General features: G+C 43.8%; 1 protein-coding gene across 1 annotated transcript in view; it reads right to left on the bottom strand.

Moving 5' to 3' along the window:
• EXTL3 (exostosin like glycosyltransferase 3) overlaps positions 1–23,208 on the bottom strand; it is a 132,027-nt gene extending 108,819 nt beyond the window's left edge. The window contains exon 1 of the mRNA XM_070371016.1: positions 23,100–23,208. The gene's annotated coding sequence lies outside the window, so the exon portion shown is untranslated. The remainder of the gene's footprint in view (positions 1–23,099) is intronic.
• Positions 23,209–23,642: the final 434 nt, after the last annotated feature.

The following is a 23,642-nucleotide window of genomic DNA, read 5'->3' as shown; positions in this document are numbered from 1 at the left end:
CAAGGAAGTCTCCAGTGATGAATTATACTATTCATTTTATAAAGGAGGCACAGAGAAATCAGCTTCCTTCCCCAAGCTCACAGAGTTAAATGGGAGAGTCGGGATTTGAATCCTGATTGCCAGTTTTCAGGTATTTGCTGAATTAATGCATAAGTAATGGTTCAGAATTAACTGGACAATTTAGTAAATGTCCACAGTAGTTAGGGTGAGAATGATGAGTTGCCTTGGGTAGCCGGGTGAATTATGAATCGTGGTTAAGTTAGTATTTATTAATATTATGTGTTATCATGGCTTTGTAGCAGAGATCAGCCATGTTCCAGGCAAGGAGTGAAGCCTGCTGCTGTTCTCAATCTCTCTGCTAGGGCTGCAATGAGGAGAGAGTTCACATTTTACAGAGAGTTACTGGACAAAAAGCCAGAAACCAAATGTCCCAAGTTCTAAAGAGAATTAGCAAATAAAACCTAGCCACCTCCTCCCTTCTCACAAGACTCCAACTTAACATAAGTGGATTTAGAATCCACTGTACTTGGGGGAAAAAAGTGGTATGAAGGCAAGAAAGTAAAGGAAATGTTTTCCTTTTCCTATTCTTGAGGGTCCCTTGTACAGCATGGAGATGAAACCAGTCCTAAAGGAAATCAACCCTGAATGTTTATTGGAAGGACTGATGATGAAGCTCCAATACTTTGGCCACCTGATGCAAAGACCCGACTCACTGGAAAAGACCCTGATGATGGGAAAGATTGAGAGCAGGAGGAGAAGGGGACGACAGAGGATGAAAAGGTTGGATGGTGTCACTAACTCAATGGACATGAGTCTGAGCAAGCTCCAGGAGATGGGAAGGACAGGGAAGCCTGGTGTGCTGTAATCCATGGGGTTGCAACAAGCTGGACAGGACTGAGCGACTGAACAACAATTTACAATCAACTACTTCTGAAGAAAAAGACATATACAACAATGACAGTAATAGAAACTATTTCATTTGGACTCATCTTTAAAGAAACTTTACAGAAGTTTATTGTAAAAAAAAGTTCAAAGCACAGATGAGAAAAAAAGGTATCTCATTGCCACTATATAATCTTTCCGCATATACTCCTAGTCATTTCTGCATATTTGTCTTTTTAAAAAATGGGTTGAATTGTATACATTTTATAGCTTGTTTTCCAATTAATACATTGTGACTATCTTTTTGTTGTTGTTGTTGTTCAGTTACTAAGTCATGTCCAACTCTTCGAGATCTCATGGGCTATAGCCCAGGCAAGAATACTGGAGTGGGTTGCCATTTCCTTCTCCAGGGGATCTTCCCAGACCAGGGATTGAACCTGTGTCTCCTGCATTGGCAGGCAGATTCTTTACTGAGCCCCCAGGGAAGCCCTTGTGACTCTCTTTAATATGTCAGTACATACATTCTTTTTAATAATAATCGATTTCCTCTGTGTTTATAGGTTATGTCCTTGAAAACTGAAGGCAGAAAATTCAAGTTGTTCCTAAACCTTTTCCGTTGTAAAGAAGGCTGAGATGAACATGGCAGAACTAAGTCTTCTCTGCATGTGTGTAAATACTTCCACAGGATAGCTTTCCAGAAGTAGACTTGCTGGGTCAAAGGGTGGCATTTGGAATGTTTTAATTTAAGCACAAACATCTGTTTTAAATATATTTTTAACTTGTCCTTAGCTTCGTTTTTAGTCTCTTTTTTAGCATCAAGACCTATGGCAAAGGCATGGCAAGCCCCCTAGGGAGGAAGGCCGATGCTCTCCTTATTTATTCTCTTTCTTGCTCTTCTTTTCAGAAGAAACAATGTCCTTGAATTAGCAAGAAGGAAGGAGTAAAGATGAAAACAAAATAATAATGTTAACCCAGATGAGAAAGACAAGTTGGCCCACTAAGGAAAGACGAGCTGGTTAGGGAAATAAAATCCCATCATCAGAGACATACGCAGAGTATTGCATTAGGCCTGTAAGATTTACAGGAAATGAAATATGTAGGTCCAGTCCCAGCCCTTGAGAAGCTTAAAATTTGGTTCAAAAGCAAAATTATAACCACATATAACAAGTCCACCTACAACAGACTGAAGGGTAGGTAATTTGGTTAACTGAAAGAATCAGTTAAAGCAAGAACCATAATGTGGAAGCCACACTAAACATTTTAAGAGAGTACTTGAAGACATTTATGTAGAGAATAGGTCAATTGAAGTTTCATCATGCTTTGGTCAACAGATTCCATTTTCAGTTTCTTTCATTTTTAAATTTTTAAATAAAGAAAACATTTTAATATAAAATTATTTTCTATTAAATAAAAATTGTCCCCAATATTTGTCTTCTCACCTATACCCAACTCTATTACAATTCTTTTCATTTATTTATCAGATTTTTTTGAAGTGGGTCATTTTTGAAGTTTTTATTAAACTTGTTACAATTTTGCTTCTGTTTTTTATGTATTGTGGGGTATGTGGATATGTGGGTCTTAACTCTCCAGCCAGGATTGAACCAGCACCACTATACATCGGAAGGCAAAATCTTCACCACTGGACGGCCATGGAAGTTCTTACAATTCTTTTTAGAAAGTTACTCCTGCCCAGTCTTTGCCAAACTTAAACTTGTTTTTATGGAAGCAATTCTCTTTTTACGCTCCTATCTCATATGGACATCAGTCAGCAAGCCTCACAGAGAGAAGAGTGGTTCTCACAAACAGTTAACCAGTCTGTTACTTCTTTTACACAACACGAGTGTTCCTCAGATTAAATCCAGATGACAGCCACTCAGTAACCACCCTTATGAGGAGAAATGGGGGAACGAGGGAGCCAAACGTATAGCTTCTGGTTTTCTGTGGGCCAATGGTGTCCAGCAGGGATCCCCAACCTCTGGGATCAAATATCTGATGATCTGAGCTGGAGCTGATGGAATAATAATAAAGTCCACAATAAGTGTAATGTGTTTGAATCATCCTGAAATGATGGATGATCCCTGCCTCTGGTCCATGGAAAAATTTTCTTCCACAAAAATGGTCCCTGATGCCAAAAGGGTTGAGGACCACTGACATAGAGAACAAACTCTAAAGGATTCTTGGGCATCTACAGACCAGGGAGATTTGCATCCTGATAAAGTGTCAGATCCACCAAGATGTACAGAATCAGCGAGTGTTAGTCACTCAGTCATGTCTGACTCTTTGTTACCCCATGAACTGTGGCCCACCAGTCTCCTCTGTCCATGGGATTCTTCAGGCAAGAATACTGGAGTGGGTTGCCATGCCCTTCTCCAGCGGATCTTCCTGACCCAGGGATTGAAACTGCACCACAGGCAGATTCTTTCCATCTGAGCCACCAGGAAAACTAAGTCCATCTTAACAAGGAAAACACGGGAGGCTGTAGATGGTAAGGTTCCTTTGTGTTAATACAAAAATCGCACTACACTAGTCTGTTCAAAGTAATAATATCATGATGAAGAGAAGACTGCTCTGCACTAAAAGTCAGGAGTTGAGTTCAAGGCCACCATGAATATCCCCGTGGTCTGCACAAGTCACAGAGTCGCTCTGAGCTCCCGCTTCCTAATCTGTCAGTTGCAGTGAATTAGTGCAGGATGGTTGTTTAGATCCACTTTAATTCTAAAGCTCTACTATTTTTTTAATTCTTTTGAAAAATTTTTTTGCTGCACCACGCAGATTGTGAGATCTTAGTTCCCCACCCAGGAATCGAACCCGTGCCACCTCCACCCTAGAAGCATGAGTCCTAACCACTGGGCTGCCAGGAAATTGCCAAACTCTTGTTTTTAAAAAAGGGCCAATAGCCATATACTGGAGAGGGAAATGGCAACCCACTCCAGTATTCTTGCCTGGAAAATCCCATGGAGAGAGGAGCCTGGTGGCTCCAGTCTATGGGGTCACAAAGAGTTGGACACAATGGAAGCAGCTTCGCACGCACAAAGCATATAAAAAAGAAAAGCAATAGACATTAGACTTCCCAGTAGCTTCGCAAACCAACGTATAGTCTAAAATCACCTAAATCACATCCTATTTTATTTTACAGTATCATAAATATTTATCAAGTCTCTACTCTGCAATGCTGGGGATATTTCACAAAACAAGAGAAACATCTGCCTTCATGGACCTTACAGTCTGCTGAGGGCTACAAATGATTTAACAAGCAATGAGGATAAAGTGTGATAATTGCTAAGGTGGAAAAATGAGGATATTCTAGCAGGAAGAGTACATAACGCAGTATAGAAGGATTTTCTCAATACAGTTATATCAAATGCAAGGCCTAAATGAATAAGAAGAGGCTCATTAGGTGGCGGTCTCAGGAGGGGAAATGGTCGAGGTTGGGGGAGCACTGTATGAAAAGGCAGAGCTGGGAGGGAGTTAGCTAGTCTGGCATCTGCAGCTGAACTGCCTGGGATGAGGTATAATGTGCAAAGAGAAGCAGGCAGGAGCTATTTCATGCAAGGCCTTCCAGAACATAACAAGGACTTTTGTCTTTTGCTTCCTACACATTGTGGCTGGGCATCACATAACCCTTTCAAAAGATTATCCTGGTTGTAATGTGAAGAACAGGCTGGAGGGCAACAAGACTCAAGGCAGAAAATCACAGGGAGGCTGCAGCAGGAATCTGAATGAAAAATGGCACCCGGAACTAGAACACCGGCAGCAAGGACGGGGGCTTCCCAGGAGGCTCAGTGAGAAAGAATCCCCCTGCCAATGCAGGAGATGCAGGTTTGATCCCTGGGTCAGGAAGAGCCCATGGAGAAGGAACTGGCAACCCACTCCAGTATTCTTGCCCGGGAAATCCCACGGACAGAGAAGCCTGGCGGGCTACAGTCCATGGGGTCGCAAAGAGTCGGACACGACTGAGTAACTAAACAACAACGAGGATGGAGAGAGATTAAGAAGGTGGAAGAGGACTTGGTGACTTAGATGTGGGGGAACAGGAGTCAGAAATGATTCCTAGACTCCCAGCTTAAGAACCTGGGTAGAAAATTTTCCACTGTGTTTCCTAAGAGGATTGGATATAAGCCAGGAGTTGCTGGTGGGCGTCATGCCATCTTTTAGAAAGAAGCTGCCTGAGAATGGAGCCAATACAAAGGAAAACGAAACTAAGGCAGAGACGGTGAAGCTGTCGTGACGTTCTTATTTTATGCCTCTGGATCGGCTATCCCAGATCTCGTTGTTGTTCACTAAGTCTTGTCCGATTCTTTGCGACCCCATGAACTGCAGCACGCCAGGCTTCTCTGTCCATCACTAACTCGCTGAGTTTGCTCAAACTCTTGTCCATCAAGTCGGTGATGCCATCCAACCATCTCATCCTCTCTTGTCCCCTTCTCCTCCTGCCCTCAATCTTTCCCAGCATCAGTGTCTTTTCCAGTGAGTCAGTTCTTTGCATCAGGTGGCCAAAGTATTGGAGCTTCAGCATCAGTGTTCCAGTGGAATATTCAGGGTTGATTTCCTTTAGGGCTGGCTGGTTTGATCTCCTTGCTGTCCAAGGGACTCTCAAAGAATCTTCTCCAGATCTATGACTGGATGTTTTGGACACACGAATCACTGAATTTTCCTTGTGACTTTTTGGTGATGGTGGTGTTTTGGTGGGTTGTTTAGTTCAATCTGAGTTGGGATCTGTGGCTTGTAAACCAAAAGAATTCAGGGAAGAGAGGGGACAGTAGGAGTAGAGAGACCAGTGTGGAACCACCACTGAAGAAGCAACACGGGAAGATGAGTCCAGGGAGAAAGAGAGAGGAAAGGAGGAGCCCGGGAAGTCGGGCAGAAGAGAAGTTCTCAGAGAAGCACGTGGTTGGTAAAGCTGAATGCTCCAGAGAGGTAAGGCCAACACGGACCTAGACATCCACATTGGGTTTAGCTGCAAGGCAGGAGTTGGTGACGTCAGTGAGGACAGTATCAGTGGAGGGATAGAGGTACAATCCAGACTGAAGGGGTGAGGGGCTGAGGTGAGGAAGCAGAGCAGAAATAATTCTAAGTCGAGGCGTTGAGTTGCCAAGGGGAGGGTTGGGGAGGGAGATGCTTTCAGATGGATGCTGTGGGAGAATGTGTAAAGGCTAACAGGGAGGATGCAGGAAGGGGGACAGTCAGCTGGGGGACCCTGAGGAGGGAGGAGACAGAAGGTCCAGAGCGCAGGCATAGACTTAGAGGTTGGCTCCAATTCAAGGGAAGAGCATCTCTTCACTGGAAATAGACAGAAGGATGTGGGAGGAATGAACTAGACGTCCTGGTGTGGCAGCAGGAACTAGATGGCATGACAGTCTGACAGCCTCCATCTTCTCCACGGAGTAGCCAGCAGGATCCTTTGCTGAGACAGAGGAGAACAGGGGCCAGGTGGGAAGAAGGGTAGGAGTGGAAGCTTAAGGAGAATGCAGGCCATCTGAAACTTTGCCGTGGAGGAGAGAGATTATGTGTGTATTCTAAGCCACTTCAGTCATGTCCAACTCTTTGCAACCTCATGGACTGTAGCCCACTGTAGCTCCTCTGTCCATGGGACTTCCCAGGCAAGAATACTGAAGGAGGTTGCCATTTCCTTTTCCAGGGAATCTTCCCAAGCTAGGGATCAAACCGGCGTCTCTTATGTCTCTTGAATTGGCAGGAGGGTTCTTAACCACTAGTGCCTCCTGGGAAGCCCTAGTGAGAAAGAGAGACTAGGAAAACACAGAAGAACTGACTGGAAGCTATGAGGACACACTGGATGACAGAAACCAGTTATCATTGCTCCTCGGAAGGAAAGCCATCACAAACCTAGACAGTGTATTAAAAAGTAGAGACATCACTTTGCCAACAAAGATCCACATAGCCAAAGCTATGGTTTTTCCAGTGGTCATGTGTGGATGTGAGAGTTGGGCTTAGCAGCATAAAGGTTTAGACCATAAAGAAGGCTGAGTGCCGAAGAATTGATGCTTTCAAATTGTGGTGCTAGAGTAGACTCTTGAGAGTCCCTTGGAATCTAAAGAGATAAAACCAGTCAATCCTAAAGGTAATCAACCCTGAGTATTCATTGGAAGGACTGATGCTGAAGCTCCAATACTATGGCCACCTGATGCAAAGAGCTGACTCATTGGAAAAGACCCTGATGCTGGGAAAGGTTAAAGGCAGGAGAAGGGGATTAGAGAGGATGAGATGGTTGGATGGCATCACTGACTCGATGGACAGGGGTTTGAGCAAACTCTGGGGGATTGTGGAGGCCAGGTGAGCCTAGCATGCTGCAGTCCATGGGGTCGCAAAAAGTCAGACACGACTTGGCAACCAAACAAATACCAAACAATGGAGTGGTTTCCCCCAAATCGGGTACATCAAGGAAAGGATAGAATCTGAAAGTAAGTATTGGCTTATACTGAGGCAACTGATTTATAAACAGTCTCTTTCATACATTAAAAAACGTTAGGGTGTACTGGGATAGTTTTCATCACTGACCTAAAAGAGGAACTTTTCAGTTTGCTGATAGGATCCGCAGGTTTTCTGCAGAGTTAACTGCCAATCTGGTGGACAGAAACCACAGGCAATTCTCACAAAATGACACGACAGCATCTGGAGTGCCCGATAAGATTCAGCAGGCTGGAATATGATAATGAATCTGGGTCTAAAACACAAAACTCAAACTGTGCTTGCAAAATAAAGGTCTCGAGATCTCAGTGACCATCTAATTAAGAGATCGAAGTGACCGGAACAATGCTGTTAAGACCAGATACAACCACTGGGTTGAATAAATACCAAATACCAAGAGGCCACTAGATAAGGTCCTTTCCAGTATCAAGACAAAAGTTTCAGTTGAGAATGATAAGAGCTCATGTGAGAGAGAACTGTATTTGAAGGCCTCCTCTACGAATCACATTAGTCATTTATAGTTTCAACTTTTATCCTTATATTTAGTTTCATCTCAACAAAGTTTTTGGACCATATTTGTCTCAGGCCCTCCTGAAATGTCTTTTCTGAATCACAATTACCTCTGTCTTCAGAGAGGTATGATGTAAACACTCTGAATAGTGTTTTGGTTTTTTGGTCTTTCAGAGTTGAGGTGATTTCCTACTAAATTATTCAATATTCGTTATAAAGAACAAACAAACAAACAAAACAGGCAGCACTTTGCTCTCTAAGGCCTTCCTTGCCTGGTTTTCATTTCTGCCACATTTGTTTTTCTTATTTTTTTTAAGTATTTGTTTATTTATTCGGCTTCATTGGATCTTCGTTGTGGCATGTGGGATCTCTCGTTGTAGCACGCAGACTCCTTAGTTATGGCATGCAGGCTTAGTCGCCCTGTGGGAGGTAGGATCTTAGTTCCCTGACCAGGGATTGAACCTGTACCCCCTGCAATGCAAGAGAGCTTCTTAACCACTGGACCACCAGGGAAGTCCCTATCTACCCCATTTCTGACCTAACATTTCCAGGTTCTTAAGCTGGAAAGTCCTTACCTCCTGGCCCTTCAGAGCACTCTGACTCTCCTCAGCTTTCACACGTCTAGGTTACCACGTGCTAGAAGCAAGGTGACGAACTAATATCACATCATTCCTAACCTTGAAGGAGGCACAGACTCAGGAACAGTGCCAATATAGAGTGACAGGTGCCGTGACAGGAGGCAAAGGAGGCCAAAAGGTGGATGTTGTCATCTCTTCCAGGATGGGCAGAGCCAGGAAGGCTTCCTGGAGGAGGTGACGTTTCAGTGGAGTCTCGAAGGATGAGGATTTCTCCAGTCAGGGAAGGTGTGGAAGAGTGGGAAGCAGAGGGAATAGCAGAACATTAAAAAAAAAAAGAAAGAAAAAAATGAGACAAGGAACAGGCTTACTTCTGGGGCTGTGGGCTGCATTATGGAACACAGGGTGTGGGGAGAGGTCAGAAGATGAGCCTGCGCAAGTGAGAAGGGACCAGCGTCTGGGCTGGTTTTAAGAGCAGTTAAGAAGTTTGAACTTTATCCCAGCCCAGGTGTGAATCAATCATTTTTTCCCTTGGCTTAGATTAGATAAGATTAGAATTGTTGAAAAAGAATTTTCCCTAAGCACAAAGGGAAAAGTAAACAAATACAAAACAAAAAGCAAACTGCAAAAAGCATAAAAATGAACAGCTCACAGATCCCAGATTTCTTAGCTCCTTCACAAAGTTCCAGCTCCTGATTAGAACTTGTATACAGAAGGCTTGACCCAAGCCCTCTTTTCCCTCCTCCACCCGTCCATGCTGGCAGGGGAACAGAACAGTAGTCCCTTTGTCCCCTGTACAAATATGAGGCCGATGGGAGTTTTGATCCTAGATTCCCCTTCTTAATGTTCACCCCGGGCAGTCTGGCTTATACTGAGGTTGAGTGAGCTTCTCCACCAAAACTGCCTCTGGAGGTCTTCCTCTAAATCAGGGGTCAGAAAAGGGCCCTTCCTGTAAAGGGCCACAGGGTAAATAGTTTCAGCTTTGGTTGGGTCACAGGTCCTTGATTCTGATGCTCCAGCAGCAAAGCGGATGTAGACAATGTGTAAACCAAAGGGCCTGGCTGTGTTCCAATAAAACTTCATTTACGGACACTGAAATTTGACTTTCATATAATTTTCTCATGAAATATTATTCTTTAAAAAAAATCATTCATTTATGTATTCATATGCAATTATTTTTGGCTGTGCTGGGTCTTTGTTGCTGCAGGGGCTTTTCTCTAGTTGCGGTGAGTGGGGGCTACTCTTCGTTGCGGTGTGCAAGCTTCTCTTGTTGCAGAGCGCTGGCTCTAGTGCCCAGGCTCTGCACTTGGGGTGCACAGGCTTAGCTGCCCCGAGGCATGTGGGATCTTCCCGGACCAGGGATCAAATCTGTCTCCTGCACTGGCAGGCGGATTCTTTACCAACCACCAGGGAAGCTCTCGTTTATTTATTTATTTTTAAAGATGTGGACTTTAGATGTAGATTTTTAGATGTGGACCATTTTTAAAGTCTTAATTGTAATTTGCTACAATCTTGCTTCTGTTTTACTTTTTTTTTTTTTTGGTTTTTTGGCCACAAGGGAAGTGGGATCTTAGCGCCCCACCCAGGGATAGAACCTGCACCCCTCGCACTGGAGGCAAAGTTGTAACCACTGGGCCACGAGGGAAGTCCTTACCATGAAATAGTATTCTTATTTTAATTTGTTTTCAACCCTTTAAGTATGTAAAACCCATGCTTAGCCCACCAACTGTACAAAAGCAGGCGATGGGCCAGATTTGCCCTGTGTATTAAAGGCACCGATTCCCATGGCAAAGATGTCCTCTTCTCTTTTATGTCATCAGTTTATTATTAAAACTGATACCAGTAATACTAGTGGACAACGTTCGTTGAGCACCTACACGTGACAGGTGATACGTACTGCAGAGAGTTGCTGTGAAGAATAAATAAAATAATGTCTGTAGAGCACTCAGCATAATGCCTGTTCAGAGGTAAACATGAGCGCTTCCCTGGTGGCTCAGGGAATCCAGGAAGACTCCACATGCTGCGGAGAAACTAAGCCCGTGCGCCACAACTACGGAGCCTGTGCTCTAGAGCTGGTACTCCTGCAGCAAGAGAAGCCCCCACAATAAGAAGCCGTTTCAGCTAGAGAGTAGCCCCCACTCTCTGCAACTAGAAAAAGCCTGCATAGCAATGAAGACCCTGCACAGCCAAAAAGAATTTTTTTTAAAAAAAGAGGAAACTTAAAAAAAAAAGAGGTAAACATCATTATTGTCAGTTACTATAGACAAGAGTTAATCAAATCTAATCTAATCTAATCTCACAGGCAAAGGATAAAAGGAAAGATATACTCGTTTGAATGCAGAGTTCCAAAGAACAGCAAGGAGAGATAAGAAAGACTTCCTCAGTGATCAATGCAAAGAAATGGAGGAAAACAATAGAATGGGAAAGACTAGAGATCTGTTCAAGAAAATTAGATACCAAGGGAACATTTCATGCAAAGATGGGCACAATAAAGAACAGAAATGGTATGGAGGTGGGAGGGGGGTTCAGGATGGGGAACACGTGTACACCCGTGGCGGATTCATGTTGATGTATGGCAAAACCAATACAATATTGTAAAGTAATTAGCCTCCAATTAAAATAAATAAATTTAAATTTAAAAAAAAATGGTATGGACCTAACAGAAGCAGAAGATATTAAGAAGAGGTAGCAAGAATATACAGAAGAACTATACAAAAAAGATCTTAATGACGCAGATAACCACGATGGTGTGATCACTCACCTAGAGCCAGACATCCTGGGGTGTGAAGTCAAGTGGGCCTTAGGAAGCATCACTACGAACAAAGCTAGTGGAGGTGACAGAATTCCAGCTGAGCTATTTCAAAGCCTAAAAGATGATGCTGTGAAAGTGCTACACTCAATATGCCATCAAATTTGGAAAACTCAGCAGTGGCCACAGGACTGGAAAAGGTCAGCTTTCCTTCCAATCCCAAAGAAAGGAAATGCCAAAGAATGTTCAAACTACCACACAATTGCACTCATCTCACACACCAGGAAAGTAATGCTCAAAATTCTCCAAGCCAGGCTACAACAGTACATGAATTGAGAACTTTCAGATGTTTAAGCTGGATTTAGAAAAGGCAGAGGAAGCAGAGATCAAATTACCAACATCCGTTGGATCATAGAAAAAGCAAGAGAGTTCCAGAAAAACATCTATTTCTGCTTTATTGACTATGCCAAAGCCTTTGATTGTGTGGATCACAACAAACTATGGAAAATTTTCCAAGAGATGGGAATACCAGACCACCTGACCTGCCTCCTGAGAAATCTGTATGCAGGTCAAGAAGCAACAGTTAGAATTGGACATGGAACAACAAACTGGTTCCAAATCAGGAAAGGAGTATGTCAAGGCTGTATACTGTCACCCTGCTTATTTAACTTATATGCAGAATACATCATTCGAAATGCCGGCCTGGATGAAGCACAAGCTAGAATCAAGATTGCTGGGGAAATATCAATAACCTCAGACATGCAGATGACACCACCCTTATGGCAGGAAGTGAAGAGGAACTAAAGAGCCTCTTAATGAGGAAAATGAAAAAGCTGGCTTAAAACTCAACATTGAAAAAATGAAGATCATGGGATCTGGTCCCATCATTTCATGGTAAACAGATGGGGAAACAATGAAAATAGTGACAAACTTTATTTTCTTGGGCTCCAAAATCACTGCAGATGGTGACTGCAGCCATGAAATTAAAAGACACTCCTTGGAAGAAAAGCTATGATAAACCTAGGCAGCATATTAAAAAGCAGAGACATTACTTTGCCAACAAAGGTCCATCTAGTCAAAGCTATGATTTTTCTAGTAGTCATGTATGGATGTGAGATTTGGACCATAAAGAAAGCTGAGCACCAAAGATTTGATGCTTTTGAACTGTGGTATTGGAGAAGACTCTTCAGAGTCCCTTGGACTGCAAGCAGAGCAAACCAGTCCATCCTAAAGGAAATCAGTCCTGAATGAATATTCATTGGAAGGCCTGATGCTGAAACTGAAACTCCACTACTTTGGCCAGCTGATGTGAAGAACTGATTCACCAGAAAAGACCCTGATGCTGGGGAAGATTGAGGGCGGGAGGAGAAGGGGACGACAGAGGTGAGATGGTTGGATGGCATCACCGACTCGATGGACACGAATTTGAGCAAGCTCTGGGAGTTGGTGATGGACAGGGAAGCCTGGCGCGCTGCAGTCCATGGGGTCTCAAAGAGTCAGACACGACTGAGCACCTGACCTGACAGACAAGAGGCTCCTCTGCTGGAAGTTTGGGATGTACCTCCCTGGTGATCCAGGCTTAGGGATTTGCCCCATAATGCAGGGGACGTGGGTTTGATCCCTGCTTGGGGAACTGAGATCCCACACACCACAACTACTGAACCCACACGGTACAACTAGAGACGTGCTCGAGGGCCCTGAAGAAATACATAGTTTTTTTAAAAGGGGGGAGGGGAGTGGCAGTCATTATTTGAATAAATTGGAAAAACCTGAATGATACTATGGATTTTTAAGTTGGAATAAACATGACATCGGATATCTTGATAATAAACATAATAATAACTGACAAAATTGCTTACTACTATTATCATTGCTTCAGTGGCAACCCACTCTAGTACTCTTGCCTGGAAAATCCCGTGGACGGAGGAGCCTGGTAGGCTGCAGGGGTAGCTAAGAGTCGGACACAACTGAGCGACTTCACTTTCACTTTTCACTTTTCACTTTCATGCACTGGAGAAGGAAAATGGCAACCCACTCCAGTGTTCTTGCCTGGAGAATCCCAGGGACGGGGGAGCCTGGTGAGCTGCCATCTATGGGGTCGCACAGAGTCGGACACAACTGAAGTGACTTAGCAGCAGCAGCAGCATTATCGTTGTTTATGACTGTTTATATATCTTATCTCTGATCAGTAAAATGACTCATACAAGGCAGATATTAATATCCCATTGAAGAGCAGAAAAATTAAGGAGTTGGTGAAATCACATAGCCAGCAAGCAGCAGAGCTAGGATTTAAAGCAGCTTTATCTGACTTCAAGGACCATGCCCTTTGCACCACAGCACAACCTCCTGTTTAGTGTTTGAGGGCTTGGTAGTTGACCAGAAGCAGGAATGACGATCCCCAGAGTCTGCCATCTTGTGTCAAGATTGGCACAGGACTCATTCTATTCTTCCTTCAAAGCTTAAATGCCTGTTGGACCACTTAGCTCTGGTTTCCTGCCAAGAGATCCTCTACCTTGTGAGAACAGTACAAATGACCAAGCTCAAAGGACAATTAGATCTTTTCCTGCTCAGGTGTCCAATTCAGCCCCCTCTTCTCCAGGTCCCTCTGATGACTCATCCTTAGGGAATTTCCTGAAAGTGACTGTCTGGGAATCCCACCGCTACAGCATCATAACAGAAAAATACTTTTCATGCTCAGCGCTGACTCCAGATGGTTTCTACCAAAAGTAAAATCCATTCATCTGCATGACACCTTCAGAGCTAACCACAAAACATTATTGAAGATATTGTCCACAGCTTCGAGACTGTATTTCAGGGAACCCATGAGGTAAATCCTTCCCCGAGTTTAGTTCCAGGGAAAAAAAGCTCTCCTCTAGAGTGGAATCTGTATACTTTATCTTGCCAGAATAATCAAATGATGTAACCGTACCTGTTTCCTTTACATCATGACTTCCAAGAAACGTAAAACCAAACACTGTGCCAAAGTATCTCATCTCAGATGCCCAGTAGGACCAACTTCCACCCTGCTGCGAGGACCATTTTCGTTTTATATTTTGAAAAAAGGCTCTGATGGACAGTGTGTCTCCTACAGGCCAGGCTCCCTGCCTCTTCTGATGTGCCCTTCCTCCCCTCATCATTACAAATCTAGTGCTTGTTTCACTAAACTATCCCAGAGCCTTATTTTTAAAGTTATGCTTTGGGCTAACCTGGTGGGCCAGTGGTTAAGAACGTGCTTTGGAATGCAGGGGACACCAGTTTGATCCCTGATCTGGGAAGCTCCCACATGCCTCAGGACAATTAAGCCAGTGCACCACAGCTACTGAGCCTGAGCTCTAAACCCTGCAAGCCGCAGCTACTGAAGCCCACGTGCCCTGAGGCTGCACTGAGCAGCATGAGAAACCCAAGCACCATAACTAGAGAATAGCCCCGCTCTCCGAAACCAGAGAGAGCCCTCAAACAGAAAAAAATAGACAAAATAAAATAAAAATACCTCTAACAAATAAATAAAGTTATGCTTTACCTTGTATTCAAACCTCAAATCTCCTGGAAGCAGATAGATCCAAATGCTCTGGATTGTTTAATAGGCTCTAGTCACATTTATGCACATGGTTATGAATAGCCAACCAGGCTTTATCCTTTGGGGCACAAAATGAGGATGTCAGTCCATAAAGCTTGGGCCTTTTTCCAGATTGCACTGTCTTCCACATCACTCTCTCTTTTTGTACCCCTGCCTGTCTCCATGTATTGCTTTTTTGATCTACTTTTTTGGGATTTCTGCTATGGGCATCACTCTAATCCTCCATGCAGACGTTAAAACTCCAGGCAGCGCCACACTATATAGAGAAAACCCTAAAGACTTCACATAAAACTACTAGAGTTAATAAATGAATTAGACTAAGTAGCAGGACACAAGAATAACATTCAGGAATCAGTTGCATTTCTTTATACTAACAATGAAATATCAGAAAGGGAATGTAAAAAAAGCAAGACCTTTTAAACTCTCACCAAAATAAAATACCCAGGAGTAAACCTGACCAAGGAGGTGAAAGACATGTACACTGAGAACTTGAAAACATTAATAAAAGAAATCAAAGAGGATTCAAAGAAATGGAAAGATATATGATGCTCTTGGGCTGGAAGGATTAGTATTGTTAAAATGGCAATGCTGCTCAAAGCAATTTAGAGATTTAATGTGATTTCTATCAAATTACCCATGATATTTTTCACAGAACTAAAGCAAATAATCTAAATTTACATGGTACTATAAAAGACCCAGAACCACCTAAGCAAATCCTGACAAATAAACAAAGCAAGAGGCATAACTCTCCCAGACTTCAGACAATACTACAAAGCTACAGTAATCAAAACAGTATGGAACTGGTTAAAAAAAAAAACAGACATACAGATCAATGGAACAGAATAGAGAACCCAGAAATAAGCTCACACACCTACAGGCAATTAATCTTCCACAAAGGAGGCAAGAATATAAAATGGGAAAAAGTCTCTTCAGCAAGTGTGTTGGAAAACTGGACATCTGTATATAAGCCAGTGACGTTAGAACACACCCTCAAACCATACAAAGAACAAACTCAAAATGGCTTGAAGACTTCAACATAAGACACGATACTATAAAACTTCTAAAAGAGAGCACAGGCAAAACATTCTCTAACAAAAATTGTACCACTGTTTTCTCAGGTCAGTCTCCCAAGGCCAAGGCAATAGTAATAAAAGCAAAGATAAACAAATGGGACCTAATCAAATTTACAAGCTTCTGCACAGCAAAGAAAACCATAAAAGAAAAGAGAACCTATAGAACAAGAGAAAATATTTCTAAATAACATGACTGACAAGGGCTTAATTTCCAAAGTATACAAAGAGTTCATAGAACTCAACCAAGAAGACAAACCATCCACCAGAAATGAGCAGAAGACCTTAACAGACATTTCTCCAAAGAAGAAACATAGATGACCAACGGGCTTCCCAGGTGGCGCTAACCCGCCTCCCAGTGCAAGAAACGTGAGAGAGGCAGGTTCGATCCCAGGGTCGGAAGATCTCCTGGAGGAGGGCATGTTGATCCACTCCAGTATTCTTGCCTGGAGAATCCCACGGACAGAGGAACCTGGTAGGCTTTATAGTCCATAGGGTTGCAAAGAGTCAGACACTACTGACGCGACTTAGCACACAATAGGCACATGAAAAGATGCTCAGCATCACTAACAAAGAAGTGAAAATCAGAACTACAGTGAGGTACTACCTCACCCTGGGCAGAATGGCCATCATTAAAAAGCCTACAAATAACAAATGCAGGAGAGGGTGTGGAGAAAAGGAAATCCTCTTACACTGTCGGTGAGAAAGTAAGTTGGTGCAATCACTATGGAAAACAGGATGGAGGTTCCTCAGAAAACTAAAAATATAATAACCATATAGATCCAGCAACCTCACTCCTGGGCATACACCCAGATAAAACTGTAATTCAAAAAGAGACATGTACCCCAGTGTTCACAGCAGTGCTATTCACAATAGCCAAGACACGGAAACAAGCTAAATGTCCATCAACAGATGAACGGATAAAGAAAATGTAGTACACAGATACAACGGAGCACTACTCAGCCATAACAAAAGAACAAGATGATGCCATTTGCAACAACACAGATGGACCTAGAGATGATCATATTAAGTGAAGTCAGTCAGAAAGAAAAAGACAAATACCATATGATATCACTTATATGTGGAATCGAAAATATGACACAAACAAACCTAGCTGCCAAACAGAAACAGACTCACACACACGGAGAACAGACTCGTGGCTGCCAAGGGTCCGGGGAGGGAGAAGGAGGAACTAGGAGTGTGGGGTTAGTAGATGCAAACTATTACATTTAGAATGATAGACAAAAAGCTCCTACTATATAGCACAGGAAACTATATCCAATCTCCTGGGGTAAACCATAATGGAAAAGAGTATTAAAAAAAAGAATGTATGGGCTTCCCTGTGTCAGATGGCAAAGAATCCACCTGACCTGCCAATGTCAGGAGACCTGGGCTCGATCCTTGGGTCAGGAAGATCCCCTGGAGAAGAAAATGGCAACCCCCTCCAGTATTCTTGCCTGGGAAATCCCTTGGACAGAGGAGCCTGGTGGGCTACAGTCCATGGGGTCACAAAGAGTTGGACACGACTGTGTGTAACTGAGTCACCTTGCTGTATAGCAGAAATTAGCACAACACTGTAAACCAACAATACACAGGCAATGCCCACACTTGGCCTATGCCAGGGGCGAGGTCCATGAGCCGGACCCACTGCTTCTGCATCTGCAGCCCCTGGACACACCCCAGGAGACTCATCTAGGGCTGGGCGGCTTCTTCACTGGAATCGCAACTCTCTTAGGCATCTGGCACCTCCCACTTCACCTCAAATCACCTCCCCTCCAGCTCTACCTGTTTCCCTATTGACCTTTCCAGGAATCAATGAAGGTTTATGTAACTTAGGACTTTATGTCCAAGGGAAACTGGCAGAGCACCGAGAACAGAGCTGGCAGATGCTGATTGCTAGACAGAAACATTGGAAACTGGAGACAGTTTTTGACACAACGAAAGCTCTCAAATATTCAATATCGAATGAATGAATGAATCAACAAACTCCATTTATCACCGCCTTCCCACCTTGATACCTAGACAAAGCCAGCAAGCAAACCCCACGTTCTAAGCACCCAGATTTCTTCAAGGATTGGAGTCCTATGAATTTGGTGCAGTAAGTGTGATAACAATGCAAAACTTGGTTTCTCTTTCTGCTTAAAAAGAAAGTGAGATCACACCTCTGCTTGCCCAAAGAGCTTCCTTATAATGACCAGGCATGACTGTCTGGCAGAGGCCATGTTTTAGCTTTGTTCAGTGACTCTGGGCAAGTCACTTGCTCAATGAGACTTTTTAATTTTTTTGCAAAATACACGTACAATTGACCATTGTATCCTTTTTTAAATGGACGGTTCAGAGTCATTAAGTACATTCACATTGCCGTGCAGCCATACCACCATCCATCGCCACAACTGTTTATACCTTCCCAAACTGAAACTCTCTACCCATTAAACAGCAACTTTCTATCCCTACTCCGCTTGTCCTGGCAACCACCATTCCACTTTCTGTCTCTGTGAGCCTGACTGTCTAAGTAGCATCACACACTATTCTCCCTTTTGTGACTGGCTTAATGCACTGAACATGATGTCCTCAAAGTTAATCCATGTTGTAGCCTGTGTCAGAATTTCCTTCCTTGTAAGTCTGAAAAATGCTCCACTGTAGGTACAGACCACATTTTGTTTACCCATTCTTCTATCAATGGACACCTGAGTCATTTCCACCTTTTGACTATGGTGAATAACGCTGCCATGAACACAAGTGTACGAGTACCCGAGTCCCTGCATTCACTTCTTTTGGGTGTATGCCCAGAAGTGGAATTGCTGGATCACATGGTAATTCTACATTTATTGTTTTGATGAACCACCACACTGTTTTGTTCAATGGGACTTTTAAATGCAGAGATGGAAGTGCTTAAGGAGCTGGCACGGCAGCCCTTCTGCCAAGCTGAGAGATGTTGCCCAGGTACAGATGTTGCCTGGGTGCAGATCTGCCCAGAAGGTTGTCTTGCCTCATTCTCTAGAGGAGAAGGACCCACCTGCTGTTTGGAATAAGTAATGCTTTCTACATTAGACCTAGGTCTGAGCCTGACCCTGCCTCAGTATCCATTTCTATAAAGTGGATACTGTGGGTCAGTAAGTGGGTCAATAATACTTAATTTACAGGTTTTTTATAAGGGTCAGGGATGAGGCACAAAGCAGTGAGGTAAGAATTTAGAAAATGAAGATGTAGGGACTTCCCTGGTGGTTACAGTGGCTAAGACTCTGTGCTCACAATGCAGAGGGCCTGGGTTCAGTCCCTGGTCAGGGAACTAGATCCCACATGCCTCAACTAAGAATTCGCATGCTGCAACTAAGAGTTCATATGGCCAAATAAATATTTTTTTAAAATAAGAAGAAAGAAAAGAAAATGAAGATGTGAATCTCACCTTACTGACTGCAAAGGGTGGTTGTGAAAACCAAAGTAACAGATGACAGAGCTGGAAAGGGCCATGCATTCTGCAGATGCTAAGCTCTCCTCATTTCTTTCTTTTGCTACAGCTTCCTGCCCCCTGGCCTCTTGAGTCCCTCCTCCACTACAGATTCAGAGTGAACTCTCTAAAGCAGACAGGCGCCTGCCCCTCCCACTTAGGTTTTTACCATTCACCCTTGCCAGGCCTTTCTTTCTTCAGTCTATTTCTCCGATCTTGCCACTTTACCCCGAATTCATCTGGCTGCACCAGGCCTCAGTTGCGGCTCGTGGTATTTTTAGCTGGGACATGCAAACTCTTAGTCGTGGCATGTGGGATCTAGTTCCCTGACCAGCCATCAAACCCTAGTCCCCTGCACTGGGAGCACTACGTCTTAGCTACTGCAATACCAGGGAAGTCCCACCCCCATGGTCTTCTTAATGCTTGTCCCCTCCACCTAGAGCACCCTTCCTCCAATCCTAGCTAAAGCCAGTCATCCTTTAATTACTAGTTTCTGACATTTCCAGAACTTTTCTGGCTCCACTAGATTAGATTCGAGGCCCACGGCACCAGGAGCAGAGATCTATCACCATACCAAGCACATGCTTCATTATAACCATCTGTTGATTTCCCCAACTATATCAGCTCCTCAAAGTCAGGGGTTTAGAAGACTCATCTCTGTACTTCCGGTCTTAGCACAGTGCCAGGCTGTTTACTGAACAAATAGATGACTATAAAAACAGGGTGGCGTTTTTATTGTAAGAAAGTTGAAATAGTTCACACAGGATTAACTCTTGAGTTAATCAGAATAACTGCTTCTGTAGTCTCATACTACATGACTATTAGAGAATAATTAGTATTACTATGAAATGGGGCATTTTTTAAAAATTGGCACCACAAAGGATGGAAACCAAAGGGTACTTTCAAGGTACTTTTGAGTTCCTTGAGTCTGCACAGTTCTGAGAGATGCTTTCCTTTTCCTAGAATCTGAGAAATATTCTGATCTCTACATTTGTAGTCATGATGACACGACCGCCTGATAAGAAGTCATCCCAAAGCTATTTCTCATCAGTGCATGAAAACAAAGAACTGGCATTTAGTTCAGTTCAGTCGCTCAGTCGTGTCTGACTCTTTGCGACCCCATGGATGCAGCACGCCAGGCCTCCTTGTCTATCACCAACTCGCGGAGCCTACTCAAACTCATGTCCATTGAGTTGGTGATACCATCCAACCATCTCATCCTCTGTCGTCCCCTTCTCTTCCTGCCCTCAATCTTTCCCAGGACCAGGGTTTTTTCAAGTGAGTCAGTTCTTCACATGAGGTAGCCAAAGTATTGGAGTTTCCAGCTTCAACATCAGTCCTTCCAATAAATATTCAGGACTGATTTCCTTTAGGATGGACTGGTTGGATCTCCTTGCACTCCAAGGGACTCTCAAGAGTCTTCTCCAATACCACAGTTCAAAAGCATCAATTCTTTGGCACTCAGCTTTCTTTATAGTCCAACTCTCACATCCATACATGACCACTGGAAAAACCATAGCCTTGACTAGATGGACCTTTGTTGGCAAAGTAACGTCTCTGCTTTTTAATATGCTGTCTAATATTCTTGGTCATAACTTTCCTTCCAAGGAGTAAGTGTCTTTTAATTTCATGGCTGCAGACACCATCTGCAGTGATTCTGGAGCCCCCAAAAATAAAGTCTCCCACTGTTTCCCCATCTATTTGCCACGATCTTAGTTTTCTGAATGTTGAGCTTTAAGCCAACTTTTTCACTCTCCTCTTTCACTTTCATCATCTTTAGTTCTTCTTCGCTTTCTGCCATAAGGATGGTGTCATCTGCATATCTGAGGTTATTAAGTCTGCAACCCAGTGGACTATAGCCCTCCAGGATCCTTATGTCCATGGGATTTCCCAGGCAAGAATACTGGAGTGGGTTGCCATTTCCTTCTCCAGGGGATCTTTCCAACCCAGGGATTGAACCTGTCTCTCCTCCACTGTAGCGGGATGCTTTACCACCTGAGCCACCATTAATCAGCTCCTTTTAAGCTTCAAATGGTGCAGTCTAGTTCTTACAGGTGTTGGCAATTATTAATTATTAATGACTTGATTTTATTGTTGAATTTTTAAAATTTATTTATTTGGCCGCATCGAGTAAGTTCAGTAGCTCTGATGCTCAGGCTTAGTTGTTGCAAGCAAGGCATGTAGGATCTTAGCTCCCCCAATGATCAAACTTGCCTCCCCTACATTGCAAGGTAGATTCTTAACCACTGGACCACCAGGGAAGTTTCCCCAGATTTTGATTTTTATGTCTAGGGTTTATTGCCACTAACTGAGGACCTCAGGGTGAGAATCACTGATGTAGACTAGCTAAGACTATTTTTTCCCTTGCTTTTAACCTTTTAAAGATTTGTACCATTTTACTCACAAATGCACAATGCTTTTAAGTAAATGTTAATGTTAGATATGGAAAACATTTTCCAAATAGAAAATATTATACATAATGAGAAATTAATAATTTTATATTTGATGGAGAACTGACACTTCTGGAGGAACGTACCCAGACATGGTGTTAAGGATCATTAAGAACTTCTACTTAAAGATTTAGAATCCTAACAACTCCTAGACTTAACTTCTTTCCTTGGGTGGACACAGGTGAGGTGCTAGCACTTTGAAAGAGCTTTCTTATTTTTGATCATCTCAAATTAAGAGGTCTGTCTAGTCTAAAAAAAGGGGTGGGGGAATCTGTGTTCCTTCTACTTTTAGAAGGAAAGTTTATCTTTCCAAACTTCTCGGAGGCAGAAATGTTTTAGACCCAAGCTTACTTGATTTCCCATCTGCCTTTTGTTATCAGCTACTTGGTTAATTACGGTCATCTGAATCAATTTCTCATTTTGATAAGTTTTCCTAGTTACGATCTTTATTACTAACCAGTAAATGAAACTGCTTGGATTTCACAAGTAAAATCAACCAGTTGATATTTACTGGGTGAGGGTTTTAAAGAAAAATAAACCTTTAAAACTATGATTTTGCACTGAAGTTAAGGATCAGGGCACTAAAGAGCTTTTCTAAGCCTTTAGAAGTGGGGAAAGGTGGAGTCACTTTAGACTTGCAGGTTTTTCACTGGGATTACTTCAGATCGGCATTTTTACCAAGGGGAGCACTGGGGTAACAGAAAGTAGACCGACTGGGTTGAGCCATGCAGTGTGACCAAGAAACAGGCTGAGGACGACAGACCTCCAACAAGCTTAAGCTGTCCCAGGTGCCCGCATATTCCAGCGCTTTGTGTCTGCCAAACTTTACTTTTTTGAAAAGCTTGGATCTCCAAAGGAGGGTCAGCTGTGCTGAGGAGCTCCGGGGTGCGGCGGCACGGACAGTTAGGAAGCAGTGTCCTGGGGTGTAGAATTTGAGGGCACCCACTGGCTTAGATCCCAGGATTGCTACCTCCTGGTGGCTACGTGGTGGCGGAGGCGGGCACGAGACAGACGCCTCTAACTCCCTGAAACAGCGAGGACTCAGGATCCCTACTCACACTTTTACATAGGCACACATCTGAAGAAACCAGCCTACACCCATAAAAGTTCTCACGCATTCTAACCCCACCCGCTAGTTAGCATCCCTACATAAGGCATGAGAGATGAACCTAGAGTTTGAAATTACCCTGGCACGGGCACCCCAAATCAGGCTTCCCAAAGCCCAGCGGAGACTGGAGGGCACAGGGAGAATGGGACAGAAACAAGAGTTTTAAATTATTCGGAGCGAAACTGGTTGCTCCATCCCTAAATTTTAGCAACGTTAGGGCTTCTCCGGTTGGCAACAGCTAAGATTTCACAGCCCACCCCACCACCAAGAAAAAATATGATGGCCCGGAAGAGCCCCCCACTACCTTGCTACAGCGCCAGGTGGACAGGTCTCTGAGGCCGGGAAGCAAGCGACCGGAGTCCGGGCGCTGCCCGCAGGAAAGGCTCAGCTGCGGGCGACCGAGGCCACAGCTGCGGCTCTGGCCCCGCCCTATAGTGCCCCGCCCCCTTGACGCCCCGCCCCTAGGCCGCCTGCAAACCCTCGGGGCTCGGCCGCCGCAGCCGCAGCTCGGTCACCTCCAGACCCCAGCGCCCGGTGCATTGTGGGAAGCCGGAGCCCGCCGCCGAGCCTGCGCTGACCCCTGGCGGGCGCGTCCGAGAACTAACCCAGGGCCGGCGGGGACCGTGTGCGGGAACCGGCCGAGGCAGGGGAGGCGCCGGGCGCTCAGGGGGACCACAGGGAGCTAGTACTGGTTGCCTATTGCTGCACATCTCAAAGATCAAAATAAATGATGCTTTCAAAGTGCCTAGGGCCCCCTCCCGGGTAGTGATATAAGTGAAAAACTAAGCAACTGTCAGTCTCGGAAAAGCTTTTTAAGTTAGGAAAAGTAATTTTAAAATCATGAAAC

The sequence above is a fragment of the Bos mutus genome, chromosome 5, assembly GCF_027580195.1.
Source record: "Bos mutus isolate GX-2022 chromosome 5, NWIPB_WYAK_1.1, whole genome shotgun sequence".
Taxonomy (NCBI): Eukaryota; Metazoa; Chordata; class Mammalia; order Artiodactyla; family Bovidae; genus Bos; species Bos mutus.
This window is presented reverse-complemented; position numbering and strand designations above follow the sequence as displayed.